Here is a 17,015-nt window from a genome sequence, read left to right on the forward strand (position 1 = left end):
TCCTTTGTAGAACTTGGAAACCCATTCAGGGAATATTCGTTCACATTTTTGTTGAACGCGGTTGGTTTTTACCATCCTGTATTAAAACACTTCCTTTTATCAATAGTGCAACTTATAAACAATGTTTTGCGAGTACAATAAAATTTCTTATAGTAAACTTAACTGCATTTGCGACGTTATTTTACCAGCTAACTAAAAATAGGAAAGCCTTGAACCCCTTCCACTAAATTTAGTTAGTATTAATATTCTTTTACAGGAAGTGCAGTGGAGCTGACGCTGAGATCATTAAGTATTTGGTTATATCATCGCTAGTCTCACTGAACTCTTCTGAATTCTACATGTCATGTGTGGTCTGGCGTCTCCTTACCAGGAACAGGTCCCAGGGTCAAACTAGTCAATTCCCTAAAAAACACGCTCAGAGCGTCTTTGGGCGAAAGTGCTAGGGAGACACGATATAGAACAAACAGACACCACCATGAATGTTTAGAAAATGGTGACCCTGCCAGGATGGTAAAATACCATGATTGAAGGTCGACCACATGCCTAACTAGGTCAGAAAAATATCCAGCTACAAAATTTTCGTAGTAAAATATTTTTTTATAAAGTTATACATAGTCGAAAACAGTAGCTGCAGCGATAGATAGTAAAAGTATTCAAGAAAGAGATTCTAGCAGAGACAACAGCATAATTAAGTTATGAATTTTAATATTGTTAGAATTAAGTTTTCTCTCCAATGAAAGCGCACAGGTGACGGATACATCGTTGACAAGTTGGTTCTGACCCAACAAGTAAGTGGATTGATTGTCAAGTCGTGTGAACAAAAAGATTATGAAACTCGTGAGATCGTACGAGCGCATGTCGACGCGAAGTAGGCCGCGTGAATTGCTTTTAAAACAGAAAAAAAAGGGATTCGGAAAGATTAGCAATGGCAGATCGAGGCCTTGACCGAATTGAGGTAGAGACCCAGCATGAAAATGGACAGAGAATAGAGGACAGTACAACAGACGATGCAGTATCCTGAGAAATAGGACATATAACGCACCATAACGAGGATAATGTACGCCAAGGCACAGAAAACCTAGGTCAGCATACGACAGAGGAGCAGGAAAGTAGTGAGACAATCGATAAGGATTCTAACTTGCGTCTTGAATACGTAGAACCCATAGTACAAGTAATCAGAGCTCCCTCACCATAGAGTACAAGGAATGCGAGCAGAAACGTGTCGCAGCACAGTTTAATGCAATCGGTTGCAAACCAACAACTGGGCGAAAACACAGAGCGTAGGACATCGGAAGAAAACGCAATAGGACCCACCAATCTGGCAGAATTATTACAACAAATTACGGAAATCATGACAAGGCAAAATAAAGACATAGCGAACCAAATTCAAATTCAGAATGTAGAAACCGCGAGACAAATGCGTGAGATTAAAGAACAAAACAAAAAAATTCAGTTACACCTAAGCCGTATTGAAGACGAGGCAAAAGAATCTCGAGAAGTGATAGGACACTTAATAACAGGTCACAATCAATTGAGAACAGACAAGGTACAAGCGGACGTACAAACATTGCGTAATGACATTCAGGACGAGATCAAAACATTACGTAACAACACCCAGGGAGAAGTCATCTACTTTAAACAACTTTTTTTTAGGCAAATCGATTAACTTGAAATTTCACTCCCAATGTATCGTGCAATATGATCTATGTGGAGTGACCAGTGGCTCGGTGGTTCTCGGTACCCAGAGGGAGGGGGAAGCTTGACACCCTGAAGGCCTCTCTATTTACTTCTACGCTCTGTGGTCTTCCCACCATGGAACAGTTCCTGGCACTACCAGGAATCGAACTCGGGTCCTCCACATAGCAACCAGCCAGGCCGATTAATCAAGTATGGAGGGGACAATCAAGTAGTTTGCTGCCTTGTAATTCTGCTACATCAACGTTTCTCATATTGTCTGTTCTCGACAAGGTCTGAAGAGTCGTCGGTCACAGGAAATCATCTTTGGTGCAGTTTTCGAAGAAAATTTATTTCTTTAAAGGTCTGCGGATAATCTATTGAAGATAATTTTGCCATTCGTATAGCTTTACTGAAATAATAATAAAAAATGGCTTGAGACCCCGGTCATAATTTTTTTTTTCTGCTGGTGTAAGTGTTCCAGATACCATGGATGCAAGACACGAACCTTTGAAGATCGTACATAATATAGTGTACTTACGCTTTCCTTTAGCTGGTCTCTTATATATGACCAAACTATTGGCAAGAGTCTGCAAGAAGGTGCCTTCACTATACGAAGTACACTCCTGGAAATTGAAATAAGAACACCGTGAATTCATTGTCCCAGGAAGGGGAAACTTTATTGACACATTCCTGGGGTCAGATACATCACATGATCACACTGACAGAACCACAGGCACATAGACACAGGCAACAGAGCATGCACAATGTCGGCACTAGTACAGTGTATATCCACCTTTCGCAGCAATGCAGGCTGCTATTCTCCCATGGAGACGATCGTAGAGATGCTGGATGTAGTCCTGTGGAACGGCTTGCCATGCCATTTCCACCTGACGCCTCAGTTGGACCAGCGTTCGTGCTGGACGTGCAGACCGCGTAAACGACGCTTCATCCAGTCCCAAACATGCTCAATGGGGGACACATCCGGAGATCTTGCTGGCCAGGGTAGTTGACTTACACCTTTTAGAGCACGTTGGGTGGCACGGGATACATGCGGAGGTGCATTGTCCTGTTGGAACAACAAGTTCCCTTGCCGGTCTAGGAATGGTAGAACGATGGGTTCGATGACGGTTTGGATGTACCGTGCACTATTCAGTGTCCCTTCGTGATCACCTGAGGTGTACGGCCAGTGTAGGAGATCGCTCCCCACTCCATGATGCCTGGTGTGTGCCTCGGTCGTATGCAGTCATGATTGTGGCGCTCACCTGCACGGCGCCAAACAGGCATACGACCGTCATTTGCACCAAGGCAGAAGCGACTCTCATCGCTGAAGACGACACGTCTCCATTCGTCCCTCCATTCACGCCTGGCGCGGCACCACTGGAGGCGGGCTGCACGATGTTGGGGCGTGAGCGGAAGACGGCCTAACGGTGTGCGGGACCGTAGCCCAGCTTCATGGAGACGGTTGCGAATGGTCCTCGCCGATACCCCAGGAGCAACAGTGTCCCTAATTTGCTGGGAAGTAGCGGTGCGGTCCCCTACGGCACTGCGTAGGATCCTACGGTCTTGGCGTGCATCCGTGCGTCGCTGAGGTCCGGTCCCAGGTCGACGGGCACGTGCACCTTCCGCCGACCACTGGCGACAACATCGATGTACTGTGGAGACCTCACGCCCCACGTGTTGAGCAATTCGGCGGTACGTCCACCCGGCCTCCCGCATGCCCACTATACGCCCTCGCTCAAAGTCCGTCAACTGCACATACGGTTCACGTCCACGCTGTCGCGGCATGCTATCAGTGTTAAAGACTGCGATGGAGCTCCGTATGCCACAGCAAACTGGCTGACACTGACGGCGGCGGTGCACAAATGCTGCGCAGCTAGCGCCATTCGACGGCCAACACCGCGGTTCCTGGTGTGTCCGCTGTGCCGTGCGTGTGATCATAGCTTGTACAGCCCTCTCGCAGTGTCCGGAGCAAGTATGGTGGGTCTGACACACCGGTGTCAGTGTGTTCTTTTTTCCATTTCCAGGAGTGTATTATTCAAATAACGTTTTCTTACTTTCTGATACATCTGAGGCATTTTGTCCCTAAAGAGCTCGATAGCTGAATATTTCAGCCTTCTTTTCATTTGGCTTGTCATGAAAAGGTTCTACATCACGAGCTATTTGACGTACACTGTTGGAGAAAAGGATCCACTTTTCGAAGTGTTACCTTTTCACTTTCAGTTAGGTCACCGTCTCTGTCTTTTTTGATTTCTTTGAATCCAGTAAAGTATATATTTATCCATCTACCATACATCCCCCTGGCCACATGCTCTGGCCATTTCCACTTTATTTTTATAATATTTCGGCTTCCTTTCTAAGCTGTTCGCTGTTTTTCTGCCACTCCTAGTAAGTCTCACTGTGCATGTCTGCATTACTTTCCTTGTTTTATTTCCACTGCACTTCACTGACTCCACTGTGTCCAGGTTGATCCTTAGCTTTTCCCATTTCAGATTTTCTAGTTCCCCTTTCACATTCAAGCTTTTGACATTCCGCGTCCAGAATCAGAGAACGCTAACATTTTTGCGTAAAAGCCCCATGTCTTAATGTCGTAAGTCAAAACTGTTAATATACACTGACTGCAAAATTTCCGTTACAACCACTTTGAAAGCTAGGTTTTGTAACAGCTATTTCGTTTATAGAAAAATGTCTAGGCTGGGTTCCACTGTCACAAACATAATATCAGCCAACAGTTTCTGTGACTTCAGTCTTAATTTTTACTATTTTCTTTTCGTTATTTTCATTATAACTAGTTTTAATGTTGCTGCAATTCATTTCCAGGCCTACTGTAGAATTTGCTCTAATAGGTTCTTCCGTTAGTTGCTGTAGTTCAATTGCACTAGAAGTAAACAGTAGAATATAATCAGCTGGCTCAAATGCTGCTTCAGATAGCTCTAAGCACTATGGGACTTAACATCTGCCGGCCGCTGTGGCCGAACGGATCTAGGCCCTTTAGTCTGGCACCGCGCGACAGCTACGGTCGCAGGTTCGAATCCTGCCTCGGGCATGGATGTGTGTGATGTCCTTAGATTAGTTAGGTTTAAGTAGTTCTAAGTCTAGGGGACTGATGACCTCAGATGTTAAGTCCCATAGTGCTCAGAACCATCTGAGCCATTGGAACTTAACATCTGAGGTCATCAGTCCCCTAGACTTAGAACTACTTAAACCTAACTAACCTAAGGAAAATACACATCTATGCCCAAGGCAGGATTAGAACCTGAGACCGTAGCAGCAGCATGTTTCCGGACTGGAGCGCCTAGAACCGCTGGGTCACACCGACCGGTTATAAAGAAAGTAGATTCACATATTCTCCGTTCAGACATGAAATCCTTTTCTAGGTCCCAAACAGTTTGTGACTACCTCATTTTATCCTACTCAAATGAAGACTTCGTCCTCTAGGTTCGTTATTGGTCTCCGTATCATCAGGTGTTATAAAAGGTACTGAATCTCTCAGCCAGACGCAACGTTCTGCTAAGAATGGTCTCTTTGACCTTCCTGATAAATTCTTCTTTATAATCGTTGGTAAGAAACAAGGCGGCTCAAGGTCGCACGTGTAAGCTAATTACATCTCACCCCGCTTCGCCCCTAGCTCCCAGATACAGGTTCGTCAGTCGTCAAAAATCGCTACTTCCGTGTGTTTGGTTTCACTTTGTTCCTTGAACTCATACTGCTTCACAGATAGTTAAAAATAATACTGAAGTGCAATGTCTTATGCAAAGCATAGTTGCTAGCTCAGGACTTCTTGGTGTTTGTTGGGACAGGGTGGACATTAGAAAAGACATTACCTGTGCCATATCTAATGTTTTAAAGTTTTCAAACAATGAAAAATCCAGGATGAAATGTAACAATATTATGAGAAGGAAATTTGCTACTCACCATATAGCAAAGATACTGAGTCGCAGATAGGCACAACAAAAAGACTTTCACAATTAAAGCTTTCCGCCATTGGCCTTCGTCAACAATAGACACACATACACTCACACACACACACACACACTCACGCAAACCCAACTCACACACACAACTGCAATCTCAGGCAAGTGAAACCACAGTGCAAGCAGCAGCACCAGTGCATGATGGACATGGCGGCAGGGTGGGGGTAATGAGGAGGCCAGAGTGGGGAAGGGGAGGGAAAGTATGGTGGGGGCGGTGGGTAGTGAAGTGCTCCAGGTTAGACGGAGGACAGGGGGACATGGGGAGGTGGGGGGGGGGGGGGAGAAGTAGCAGAAAGGAGAGAAATAAAAAGACTGGGTGTGGTGGTAAAATAATGGCTGTGTAGTGCTGGAGTGGGAACAGGGAAGGGGCTGGATGGGTGAGGACAGTGATTAAGGAACGTTGACGCTGTCGCAGACGTTGAAAGACGAGCGTATCCTTGGCTCGAGGTGGTGCAGCTTAGACAAAATTTGTCATTCTTGCGGTTCCTGTAAAAGAGAGAAAGATATAATACCACTCTTGTTGACTGGTCCTAGCTGGTGTAACCTGAAAAAGAGGAAGCCACAATCTGTTGAGGGATTAGTAAAACTTATCCCTCAGCAGGCCAGGCCAACGCGTGGTTGGCCTGTGATGAGGTTGTTGGCCCAGTCCACGGATGAGCCGGTTGCGGGAACACCCAGTCTTCTCGTAGAACTTCCTTGCGATGGCGCGAAACCTGTCTCGGAGAGGTAGGATCCCGGTGTCCTCGTGGAGTTGGCGCGTCGCGAAGCTCCTCGGAAGATGTATAGCAGTCTTCAGGGCGCGGTTCTGTATCCGCTGCAGAGTCTCAATGTGAACATCTGCGGCTTTTCCCCCAGACCACGGCCTCTAACAGTGGGACCGAGCGAGGTGGCGCAGTGGTTAGCACACTGGACTTGCATTCGGGAGGACGACGGTTCAATCCCGTCTCCGGCCATCCTGATTTAGGTTTTCCGTGATTTCCCAAAATCGCTTCAGGCAAATGCCGGGATGGTTCCTTTGAAAGGGCACGGCCGATTTCCTTCCCCATCCTTCCCTCACCCGAGCTTGCGCTCCGTCTCTAATGACCTCGTTGTCGACAGAACGTTAAAACACTAATGTCCTCCTCCTCCTCCTCCTCTCTAACAGTGGGCGAACCAATGTTAGGTAAAGCGTGATGCCGTGTTGCGGAAGCAATGACGACTGCGAGTTTAGCAACGGATACAGGGCGCGAAGGCGTCCTATTGGTCTCCCTTTCACATTACGGATGTGATGCTTCAAGGTGAGCCTGCGGTCTAGGGTAACACCTAGGTATTTCGCCCTCCCAATCCGTGGGATAGGTTCTTCCAGGATTTAGACTGGCGTAAGCCCTGGAGGCAGAAGTCTTCGGGTGAAGACGACTGCCTGGCTCTTTGTGGCGTTGAATTTCAGCCGCCACTTTGTTTCCCATGAGCCCAAGGCGTCGCACCCGCGTTGGAGGCGGTTTCTCAGCATTTGGGCGTTCATGCTGCGAGTGAACAGGGCTGTATCATCAGCGTACATCGCCAGTTCAACTCCTGCCACTTTCGACGCGTCGGCAGTGTACAGGGAGTACAGCGAGGGGCCGAGAACCGACCCCTGCGGCACCCCTGCACGTATCTGCCGATCTGTGGACGTACCGTCGTCAGCCCCCACGTGGAAGGTTCGTTCGGACAGGTATGACCGCAGCAGCGTCATGTGGAACGTCGGTATCCCTTGTTCAAAAAGTATGAACTCGAGAACGTCGGGCCAGAGGGACGGGAGCAGGCTGATGGGTCGGTAGCTCGATGCCTGGAGTGGGTCCTTGCCGGATTTCAGAATGGCCACGGCCTCCACATGTTTCTACGCAGAGGGGTAGACACCTGATCGGTGAATCTCATTGAAAACATCGGCAAGTTACCGGTGTAAGTCCGGCGCAAGGTTCTTCAGCAGGAGGTTTGTGACGCCATCGCTGCCTCCAGCCCTCTTGGGGTTCAGCGAGCAAAGCTGCACAGCAACTTTCTCCTCCGTTATCGGCTCGATAACGTCGTCGTTGATGACGTCGGCCACCGGTGTGAAGTTCGCTGCAAATGCCTCAGCCAGGACGCTGGCTTTCGCGTCGGGGTCGCTGGCGAAGTAGTTCCCGACCTGAAGGCGGTATTCGCTGTCGCCGGCGTAGGAAGGACTTTACCACCCTCCATGCACTGCCATCCTCAGGACTGAGGGTAGACATAAGGTCTTCCCATTCCTGGTTCCGGTGTTGCTCGGCTGCTGCCTTAGTTTCCCGTCTCATGCGGTTTAAGCGGCGCTTTGTGTCTGGTTGGCGAGTGAGCTGCCATTTACGAAACAGTCGGTTCTTCTCGGTGATCGCGTCCAGGACAGGGCGCGGTAGCTGTTGCGAGAAGTATCGTGGTCCTTGGCGATGTCTCGGCGTGGCTTCCTCCGCTGCTCGGAGTATTCTTCGGGTGAAGAATGCAAGGGCGGCGTCTGCCCCTACCACAGCGGGGTTTGGCGCGTCCTCGAGCACTTCCAGGGCTTTCGTCTGACAGCGCTCGGCGTCGAGCCTGCGATAGCTCGGACGGCACTCTGGAAGAGAAGCTCCGACCACGTCGAGGCCAAAAATGACCGGTACCTGATCGGAGGAGAGGACGTTAGGCGTCTCTGTGGTCGCTAAATGCCCGATGCCCTTCAGAAGAGCAATATCAAGCAAGTCCGGTTGTCCACGTACAGGGAAGATCGTGGGGTCAAACGGCCCCACGGTGTTCGCGCCGTTGCGGTGAACAACGTGGGAGAGGCGGCGCCCGCGGTTGACAGTTCACGAGTCCCATTCGGTGTTTTTCGCATTGAAATCCCCGGCAATGAAAGCTGCCCCTCCAAGGACTGCAGAGCGTTGAAGTCGGGTTAAGCTAGCGGCTTGCCTTGCTGCCGGTACACCAACACGAAAAGAATCTTTCCGGCGGTAGTGTTTACGGCCACTCCTGTGGCCTCCAGCGCATTAAGCGCAGGCAGTTGAATCCGGAAGTGTGATTTCTTCACGTAGATGGCAGTGCCGCCCCCGTAAGTGGCTCTGTCATCTCGGTAGCTGAGTCATCAGCTGGCTGAGCGACCGCAGAAGCGCGGCCAGCTCGGTGGTGTCTTCCTTCGCCGTTTCGGGAAGGTTTGACTCCTTCGCGACGTTTCCTGTAGTCGGCAGCGGAGTGGCGTGCTGGGAACGCCCTGCGCTGGCGGCAACCCTCCCTACAGCCGCGGGCGCCGGAAAGCCGGCCTCCCCGACTGCAGGCGGTGCGGGCGAGGCCAGCTGCGACGGCTGCGGTGCCGGTGCGGCCTCCCCTGCAAGCGGCTGTGGCCTCTCGGAGGGGGCGGCTGGCTTCCCCTTGGCAACGTCCGCGAAGCTGCGGCTTAGGTTTACGCGGCTGGCGCGCTTCCCGCTCTTGAATGCGGCGCATCCCCGGTAGCAGGCGACGTGGTCCCCGTTCCATTTGCAGCACGTCGGTCGGTCTTCGTTCTTCTTGGGGCAGACCCGCGCTGGCTGCTCCTCGGCGCACTTGCAGCAGCGCACAGGCATCCTGCAAAACTTTGCCACGTGGTCCATTTGCTGGCAGTTGAAGCACTTGGCTCGTCTGCCTTTTCCGCGGAGTGGCTCGACTTTCACGTTGAAATCGGCAATGTTTTCAACCTGAAAAATTTTCCGGTTGTCGACATCGTCGACTAAAACCACAAGGAACAAGGGCATGTCCCTGCGGGTCCTGGGCAACCTCATCAGGCCGACGTGGCGGGTATGGAAGCCGAGTTCCTCCAGCTGCCGCTGTAGGAACGCTGGTTCCATCTTCAGTGGCAGGTGACGAAAAATGACCTTCAGCTGCTCCTTGCTCTGCGTGAAGCAGTTCCACTTCTCGGTCTCACAGAGTTGCTTGAGTTTCGCATGGTCCTCTATGCACTCTGCTCTGACCTTGAGAATGTCGGTCCCCGCGATCATCTTCCGCGGTTTTGCGACGGAGTAGAGCTTCTCTCTGAGCTCGCTATAGCCCTCACTCCACTGGATGGTAATCAGCGGCTGGGCGGTTTTGTCGTTGTAGTCGGTGTGGTCCCGTCCCCGTCGGTCTCGACTGGGCTGAGGCCAGGAGGGTTATGGGAACGTAGGATGTATTGCAGGGAATGTCCCCACATGTGCAATTCAGAAAAGCTGGTGTTGACGAGAAGGATTTGCTGTGAAGCAGTCATGGAAATGAAAGATATCATGTTTGACAGCATGTTCAGCAACAGGGTGGTCCACTTGTTTCTTCGCCACAGCTTGTCAGTGGCCATTGATGGGGACAGACAGCTTGTTGGTTGTCATGGCTACATAGAGTGCAGCACAGTGGTTGCAGCATAGCTTGTAGACCACATGACTGGTTTCAGAGATAGCCCTGCCTTTGATTGGATAGGTGAGATTAGTGACTGGAGTAGGTGGTGGTGGGAGGATGTATGGAACAGGTCTCGTATCTAGCATCTAGGTCTATTACAGGGCTATGAGCCATGAGGTAATGGATTGGGAGCATGAGTTGTGTAGGGATGGACAAGTATGTTATGTAGGTTTGGTGGACGGTGGAATATCACTGTGGGATGGGTGGGAGGGATAGTTGGCACGACATTTCTCATTTCAAAGCATGACGAGAGGTAAAAGAAACCCTGGCAGAGAATGTAATTCAGCTGCTCCAGTTCTGGGTGGTACTGAGTTACTGGGGGAATGTTTCTCTGTGGCCGCATAGTGGGACTTTAGGAGGTGGTGGGAGACTCGAAAATCTTTTTAAAGTTTTTTTTTATGGTGTAGAAGCTAGATGAAACATTAATTTTGCCCAAGTACAGAAACTAGCAGCAGAAACATGTCTCAGAAAGAACAGCGCAGCCTGTTAGCGACATCGTAACTTCTTCAGAGGCTGAAGGTGTGAGTGCTGGCTTCCATTCATCCCAAAAAGAGGAAAGGGCTGTTCTGATAAGGAAATGGTCCACCACACAGTGTTAGAATACTGCAACGGAGAAGAGTATCATGCAGCCTGAGCCGTGCTGCGGCTCGCGTTGGCGCTGTTGGTAGGTTTCTGCTCTCTATTGGAGGCTAGACAGTATCGTTTAGTTGGCATGGTTGCGGTTGTTTGCCTTCTTCTCATGTTGACTGCCGCCACTCGGTTTTGCAAGGGTTGCCTAACCGCTAGTGGCAGCAGCGGCACTTATTGATATATAGTAACTGTTGCACTATCTTTGCGGTGACGTCGTGGTTTTCCGGGTCGTGTGGGTGGGCCAGTTCGGTTGGGACTCAGGAGGAGCCAGGTCCGCGAAGTGCCACAACATGCCAGGACCGCTGGTGGCACGCATGGACTGCCGGATGGATGGAAGGGCTGTGGTCGCGAGGGTGCCCGACTTCGTCATAAACCGGATCCAGCAAGCTTTAAGATGAGTGTATTTCAATCGAAGTAGAGAAACCTCCACCATTGTGATATTTCGCGATTCTCCAGTGACTGGGGTTCGTGTTGCTGCTCATAGTGTCGCCGAGGCGAAGAGCAGCGAGTGGAGTGCTTGGGAAAGGCGGAACCGATTACCTTTCCTCGACGTCTTATTACTATTTACTGCGATCAACTTGTTACAATTTGTTAAGTTCAACCAGCGGTAATGTTTCTTGCCTGGTGGCCGCTAACGCCCCAGTTACCTGCCCAGGGGGTTTGCCTATGTAACAGCAGTGTACGTTTCCTCGCGGTGCCCCTGCTGTGCGGTAAGGCGTGTATTTTTGTCAGCTTTCTTGATTGTAGGCCGTTTGGTGATTCTTCTACTCTGCTGGTAGTGATTTCTTTCTCCTTCCGGGCTCTCTAAACACAGTATTCTGGGGCCGTAGTGCAGACCGTCGGTTCCAGCATTGGCGAATTGTTCCATCGTTGCATTTGGTTCATCGGACGTCAGGTAGCTTCAGCAAGATTATCATTAGTCATTCGTTAGACTGCCACTCGTCTGAATTACCATCCCGTGAAGTGAATGCTACTCTTGGCTCCCTATCTCATCGCTCGCGAAAGTGTTTGTTGCCGGACCTTCTCAGAGACCGATTCCTGGAGCACCGTCTATGGCCCCTTGGTTCTTGTAAGACATGTGTGTTCTGAAAGGCGGTCTGATGGCCAGTAGTTCAGTGTAACGCTCCTTCAGCTTACGCCTTCTGCGGGTATAATCTGTCTCAGTACTCTTCAAGGAGCTTATGTAGTTTATTATTGTATTATTTATTACAATACCTTGTAATGCCTACATTAAAGGTTATATACGTCTAGTTAATACTCTTCAAGGAGCTTATGTAGTTTATTATTGTATTATTTATTACAATACCTTGTAATGCCTACATTAAAGGTTATATACGTCTAGTTAATAGTTCTGTTCGCCTTCTGGAATAAACCTAGCAGTGTAGTGTTCAGTGCATGTTAAGGGTTGTGTTACAAAGTTTACCACCATCTTATTTCACCCGTTTGATGAACAGTTGCGCGTTTTTTAATTAACCTTTGCTATTGTATTTTCTGTTTTACAGCAGGTTTCTAAATTTTTTTATATTATTGCCGTTCCTGGCGTGTAAGGCCTTCAGCCGTGATTGTGGCCATTTGCCTTAAAATTCTAATTTGGTATTTGTATTTTAGCAGTAAGCCTTAAAACCTTGCTTACTGCCATTCCTGGCGTCTGAAGCCTTCTGGTGTGTTTGTGGCTACTTAACCTTTAATATTTCAATACCTGTAAGTTGTAAATTGCAGCGAGTTTAAAAAATTCTTAATTTATTGCCATTCCTGCCTTCTGCTCAGATCACAGTGGCTTGCTTTTAAAACATGATCTGCTGTATCTGTATGTATGTAATGGTGATTTGCTAAATTGTAACTCAGTGAAAGCGTTATTATCTACACAGTTGTTTATTCCTACATCAATAACGTGTGGTATTTTTATTTATTGTTGAATCTGGACTTACTGGTTTAAAATAAATTGTGTGTAACTGTAAAAGGCAACCCGTAGTAATTGATTACGGCACCGTCCACAATCATCACCGAATCCTGCCTTCCCTTGATTACCATGTTTCACAGCCAGTACAAATTTGTGCTTAACTTCTACAGAAAATTGAGTATGAAGTCTCTGAAACGTCCTTTCTTCGTCTTATTTCTCAGTTTTAGTTCAGAAAATGTAACGATCGCCACTTATTTCTAATGTAAAGAAGTGACAGTGCTGCCTCGAGGGCGGTATATGCATGGATTACACGCAGAGGAAACTGCAAACTGGAATGAACACAACACAGAACATAGGTGGATAGGTAGAGTTTCTGAATGAAACGGTTTTGACTGTCAAGAGTGTAATGCCTACAATAATAAGGTAGTGAAGTATTATCGATGTGTTTTTCAAAACACCCGAAGAAATTCTGGTGGTATGTAAAGGTTGTTTGCGTTCAGAAATTGATGCACGAGTTAGGAATAAAAATGACGATAGCAGTTATCCTTTACAGAGGTAAACCTAGGACTATTGCCCTACATTCATTCTCGTACCACTACAAGGATATTCATGTCATTTGCGTTGAGACACACCTGAAATCACTAAAACTGAAGGAAGCTACTCGGGTAGATGGAATCCTATCAGATTCTGTACCGAATTTGCAGCTGAGCTAGCCCCTCTTCTAACCAGAATACACCGAAGGTCCCTAAAGCAGAAAGCTGGATCCACTAGTCGGAAGAAAGCATAGAAGAAACGACCCACAAAACTTAGAATCTTAAAACATGTTCTGGGCTCAAATGTAACGAGATGTCTCGAATAGAATGATTTCCTCCATGTCGGTCATCACGGATTCCGGAAACATCGGTCATTCGGAACCCAGTTCGTGTTTTTTTCATATGATATCCTGAAAGCCACCAATCATAGAAGTCATGTGGGTGCAGTGTTTCTTCACTTCTGAAAGGTATTTGATTCAGTATTATAAGTGCAGTCATATAGGGTATGAAGCAGGAGTTGTGACTGCATCATGGATTTCGTGATTGGGTTGACACAGCATGTTATTTTGGATGGCGACAGATGTAGAAGTAACTTCTAGTGTGTCCAAGGGAACTGTGTTGGAACTTTTACTGTGCAGGTTGTATTAATGACATGGCAGATAATGGTAGCAGTATCTTACTTCTTTACAGTTATCTGTAATGAAGTACTGTCTGAAGGAAGTAGTCTGTGTATTCAGTCGGTTCTTGACAAGATTTCAAAATGGTGCAAAGTTTAGTAACTTGCTAAAAAAGTATACAAATATGTAAAATGATGCACTCAATAGAACGAAGAAACCTAGTACCCTTTGATCGTTATATCAGTGACGGGCGCTAAAGACTACACTGTTGAGCGCCCATATCCACCATATCCATCCATCCATCCGTAATATCACTGAGTCACATCTGGACTCATTCAACCCATACAAATATTTGGTTATAGCAGTTTATAGGGATATGAAATGGAATGATACATGTAGGCTCAAAACGAGACCATCAGACATGTTAATCACGGATTTTGATACGCCATGAAAAGCTAAACGATCCCTTTTGATTATTATTAAACGTAAGGGTTGGCCATACATAAAATTAAATCTAAATTTTTCGAGGTAAATTAACGCAAGCAATTATATAAAAATTTAGTTTTTTTGGACACTGTGTACGCTATGTAATATCTCTAACCAGACAGACAACATTTTGAGCTGTGAACGTCAATTTACGCAACAATGCTAACAAATGTTATGATATCGTTGAGGTATAAAAAATAGCCGCGCTGTCTAGGGCGTCTTGCACTGTCCACGCGGCTACCCCCGCCGGAGGTTCGAGTCCTCCCTCGGGCATAAGTGTGTGTGTCGTCCTTAGCGTAAGTTAGTTTAAGTTAGATGAAGTAGTGTGTAAGTTTAGGGACGGATGACCGCAGCCGTTTGGTCCCATAAGAACTTACCACAAATTTCCAATTTTTCCTGGCGTATATTTCGGCAGAAGACTCCACAGGTTTATGTTATGTCAACAATAAATAGGTTCGAATTTATAAGAAACAGCGTCATGGAACTGTGAGAAAACGTGAAAGTGCAACAAAGTATGTTCAGCCTCATAAAGACTTCACACATCACAACGTGTCATAGCAGCCAGTTGGGCACTTACCGGCATTTGTTTCTTCGAAGTAATTTCGACTAGCAGTCAATATTACACACTTTTGACTCGCAGCTTATTGAAATTGAGGTTTATTGAATGTGGTCGTAAAAGTTGCTACAAACGCCAGAATTTACAGAGTGTTACATTAGTACCGATATACCGGGTGATCAAACAGTCAGTATAAATTTGAAAACTTAATAAATCTCGGAATAATGCAGATAGAGAGGTAAAAATTGACACACATGCATGGAATGACATGGGGTTTTATTAGAACCAAAAAAATTGCTAGATGCGTGAAAGATCTCTTGCGTGCGTCGTTTGGTGATGATCGTGTGCTCAGCCGCCACTTTCGTCAAGCTTCGCCTCCCAGAACCCCAGACTTCAGTCCGTGCGATTATTGGCTTTGGGATTACCTGAAGTCACAAGCGTATCGTGATCGACCGACTTCTCTAGGGATGCTGATAGACAACATCCGACGCCAATGCCTCACCATAACTCCGGACATGCTTTACAGTGCTGTTCACAACATTATTCCTCGACTAGAGCTATTGTTGAGGAATGATGGTGGACATATTCAGCATTTCGTTTGAAGAACATCATCTTTGCTTTGTCTTACTTTGTTATGCTAATTATTGCTATTCTGATCAGATGAAGTGCCATCTGTAGGACATTTTGTGAACTTTTGTATTTTTTTCGGTTCTAATAAAACCCCATGTCATTCCAAGCATGTGTGTCAATTTAAACCTCTCTATCTACATTATTCCGTGATTTATTCAGTTTTCAAATTTATACTGACTTTTTGATCATCCGGTAGATTTTGAGCGACGTACTTAATTTGTTCTTTCTTACTTCGGCTCCAAGAATAATTTTTGAAAACGAAAAACTCGTTAGCTGTCGAGTGAGCATGAGAACAACGTGTTTTGTGCCTCCGCCACAGGCTCTGAATCCAGATGCATTTTCCGACAACATGTGCATACACCAGAGTCCCCATAGCGCCACTTCTGTGTGAGAGAGATGCTGCATAGAAAACGTCGTGAAACACAATCATTGTTGGTCAACTGCTGTGTGCTTAGCAGTTGTGCACTGTCTGACAACATACTACGTGAAGGGCAGCATTGCAGATGACTGAACTTTAGAGCCAGAAAAGCTGCTTATGACGTACGGTTCGAGAAATGCTCCAACGTCGGGCGCTCTCTTCTGGCAGCACTGTACTGCAGGCCTCCGCCGACACAATGGCTGCGTATCGCTCCTTTCGTTCTGCAGAAAGGGATTAGTTTCCTTTTTGTAGTTACTTCTCTGTATTGTCCTCTTTGATCTCTTTTCTTACCCGAAACACCGGGGGAACGCTTCCTTCCTCTTTTTCTGAAGCTTGTGTGGATGTTACGAGTATTGCTTCTCTTAAATGGCGGCAACACCTGCGCTGGGCTGAGCTTAAAAAACCACACTGTGGCGTCCATGTTGAATAACTGTTGTGGGCGAAAGATGTACCACTCAACCCCCCTTCCCCCCTCCCCAAGCTGCAATTTTTACTCTTGCTTGATTAAAGAGTAATGCAAAACTGACTCGATGGAATGTTGCCTGAAGAGTGTCACACGAGCATTAGCACTGATGGGTGCCAGTGTTTCTGTGTTTGCCCGCCGTATAATACAGACACTTTCGCTATTTTTAATATTCATCATTTCTCACCTCGTCACTCATTAAGTCAAACGTTTCTTTGTCAACACCTACCACAATAATGGAGGCTCGTTTTCTATAAATTACTGCGAGTTTGCTACTTCCAGTCTTGTCATGTGCTATAAAATGATGTTGATGACAGTGACAGCAGTTTCACTGAAAATGGCGCAAGAAGATGACATCATATTTAGGATATATGGCAAGAAGTTAATAAATAATCCAATTTAACTGCGTTGCAGTCATCTGTAAACTTCCGAAGCACAGCTTAATAGTCATAACATACTACGCCATATCAGCTCACCAAATTGTGCTTCTTCCCTCTAGTACTCCTATTCATACTACGAAGGTAAGCACACATACCACTTTTGCTGCACTCGTGTAAGATAATTCTGTATTTATAGACTTATATACAAGTGTCCGTTTGCACATCAAAAGCAGGTTGAAGCAGGTGAGCAGGACATTCCGCCTCCATCCCCCACCCCCACCATTGTCGGCTCTCTCTCTCCCCCCCCCCCCCCCTCTCTCTCTCTTCCACACACACACACACACACACACACACACACA

This window comes from Schistocerca gregaria, chromosome 3 (genome assembly GCF_023897955.1).
Source record: "Schistocerca gregaria isolate iqSchGreg1 chromosome 3, iqSchGreg1.2, whole genome shotgun sequence".
Lineage (NCBI taxonomy): Eukaryota > Metazoa > Arthropoda > Insecta > Orthoptera > Acrididae > Schistocerca > Schistocerca gregaria.